The 2,364-nt window shown below is 46.4% G+C and overlaps 1 protein-coding gene across 1 annotated transcript in view; it reads left to right on the top strand.

The window, feature by feature from the left end:
* The window catches only part of LOC102670961 (broad-complex core protein isoforms 1/2/3/4/5-like), a 16,099-nt gene that overhangs the window by 288 nt on the left and 13,447 nt on the right, over window positions 1–2,364 (top strand). The window contains exon 1 of the mRNA XM_031514467.1: window positions 1–904. This exon is cut by the window's left edge and continues 288 nt beyond it. The gene's annotated coding sequence lies outside the window, so the exon portion shown is untranslated. The remainder of the gene's footprint in view (window positions 905–2,364) is intronic.

The raw sequence follows: 2,364 nt of genomic DNA, 5'->3' as shown, positions 1-2,364 counted from the left end.
CCCTCGATCAGAGTCGACGAATCGCGAGCCTCTGCCCACTGGAAGCGGGAAACGACGGCCGAGACACGCTTATTCCGTCTCTCCTTTCATATTTTTTCTCCCTCTGTCGTCCGGTGTACGCGTCGCGGCACGCGCGAAACCGCTCGTTGCCGATCCCTTGCGCCTCTCGTCTTCGTCTTCCTCCTCTTTCCTCCTTCTTCCCGAACGTTCCTCTCTTCTCCTCTCTTCTCTTCTCTTCTCTTCTCTTCTCCTCTCTTCTGTTCCTTCCTTCCTTCCTTCCTTCCTTCCTTTCTTCCTTTGCTTCCTCCTTCGTTTCTTCCGGTATTATTCTTGCCGGCGAAAATAACCGGCTTTCCTCGATCATTTGACGCGCGGCCGTCTTGTCAACGCGATCACGTTTCGCGACGCGTCCCTCGTCCCCACGGACATCGATCGATCGATTGATAATCTCTCGGCAGATTTTTTTTTTTTCTTTTCCACGAGGGAGTTTCGAAGGCGAAGGATCGAGGATAGAGAGGAGGAGGGAAGGAGAGAAATCGGTGGGCAATCGTTGAAACGGATCGTTGTGGACGAGGCGCCGTGCACGGATCGGCCCGACGAGAATGACATTCCGCCACGACGAAGCAGCACTAGTGGCCGTGTGTAGGGGACTTTTTCGCGAACTTGTGAAGTGCGCACTTTTTTGCGAGGTGGCGTTGTGCAGATAAAACGCAGAGCGTTTCAATTCGGTTCATTGTTTCGGTCATTAGCTTGCGCGGCATGACGGGTGATAGGTGTGCTTTCGCGATAACGCATCTACTTTCTTCGAACTGTGATTACTTTCTGGATAATGTGTGGTGATTGTGCCTTAGAACGAATACGAAAAGCGTAAACTGCCGTTTAGCCGAGATAGCTGAGGAAAAAGGTATCGTATGCACACTCGTGACTCGTGGTCTTCGCAATCCTCTTCGCATTCCTCTCGCGCTTTCGTCTCGATCGCCTGTCATTTTTTTTTCTTCTTCTTCTTCTTCTTTCTCTCTTTCTTTCTCTCTTTTTCTTTCCTCCTCCCCCTGCTTCNGGGCAACGAGCACTGTAAATTTGTTTTAAGATCTTTTTTTTTTCCTTTTTTTTTTTTATCATTTTGCTAAGATAACACTATCAGCATACATTTAATGCTTGCGCTTTTATAAGTGGCGGAGAGAATTATTTAATCGTATGTTCTGGCTTCACTCCAGCCTGCCGACCTAATTTTCTTGGTACGGTGCAAATAAAAATAAAAATAAAATAAATAAAAAAGGAAGAAAGAAAGAAAGAAAGAAAGAAAGAAAGAAAGGAAGGAAGGAAGGAAAGAAAAAGAAAAAGAAAAAAGGAAAAGGAAAAGAAAAAGTAGCGTAATCCTTCGCTTCTATTTTTACGCCCCTCCGTCCCCCCTCCGTCGCCCCTCTCCCTCCATGCACTCTTCAATTTTCTTATTCTTTTTTCCGACACTTCTCTCGGCCGTTAAAGAAGCCCGGACTTATAATATTTCTCTTTATTCTTATCCGCACGGTTCCTCCTTTCGCGCGACGATGAGACGCGCCTACGATACGATTTGCAACAATTTCTCGAACGCGTGAAGACATGCGTGCTCTCTTCCCTTCTCTTCCCTTTCTTACCGCCACCGAATAGTAAAAATAAATATCGCGAATCCCCGAGAATCCGTCGAATTTTCGAATAGAATATTTTATACGTTTTCTTTCCCTCTCCCCTCCCCTCCCCTCCTCTGGAAATATTCTTATTCCCGTCACGAATTAATAGTATATTGTTGGACGCACGGCACGGGCACATATCCGTGCCGATCCACCTTGCCCCTAATAAGCGAATCTTCGTTATTAATTCGCGAGTTACATAAGTTCTCTCTGGTGAGTCTCCGGTCCGAGAAACGTAAGAGAATTAACATCTGTTCTAATGCCATCTTACCTACGGTAAACACGGTTTGGTTCGGTTAAACACCGGCCAAAGAAAGAAACAATTATATAATCTCGGCCCGTCCTTTCTTTTTCTTTTTTTTTTTTCTTTTTTTTTCCCCCTTTTGCGGACGGATGACGGCGAAATATCTTTTTTCCTCCTTTCCCTCTCCCTCCTCTCTCCTCCCCCCTCCCCACCCTCCCCTCGTTTCGTACGCTCGTGATCGCACTACGTGCTCGGGTAACGAGATCGAGATCGATCCTCGATCGCGGCGTTGCATGCCTCGTGTTGCAACGATGTTCTCTTTCTTTCCTTCTCTTTTTCTTTCTCTTGGAATTTCGAAAGCGAAACCGGTTATCGAAAATTTATCTATCCCGCGGTTTATCACGCGTGCAACTAGAAAATTTCTGCTCTCGAATTTCGTATTCCGTCGAAACA

This window comes from Apis dorsata, unplaced genomic scaffold, assembly GCF_000469605.1.
Source record: "Apis dorsata unplaced genomic scaffold, Apis dorsata 1.3 scaffold_1004, whole genome shotgun sequence".
Classification (NCBI taxonomy): domain Eukaryota; kingdom Metazoa; phylum Arthropoda; class Insecta; order Hymenoptera; family Apidae; genus Apis; species Apis dorsata.
Note: the sequence above shows the minus strand (reverse complement) of the source record. Positions and strands in the feature narration are given on the sequence as shown.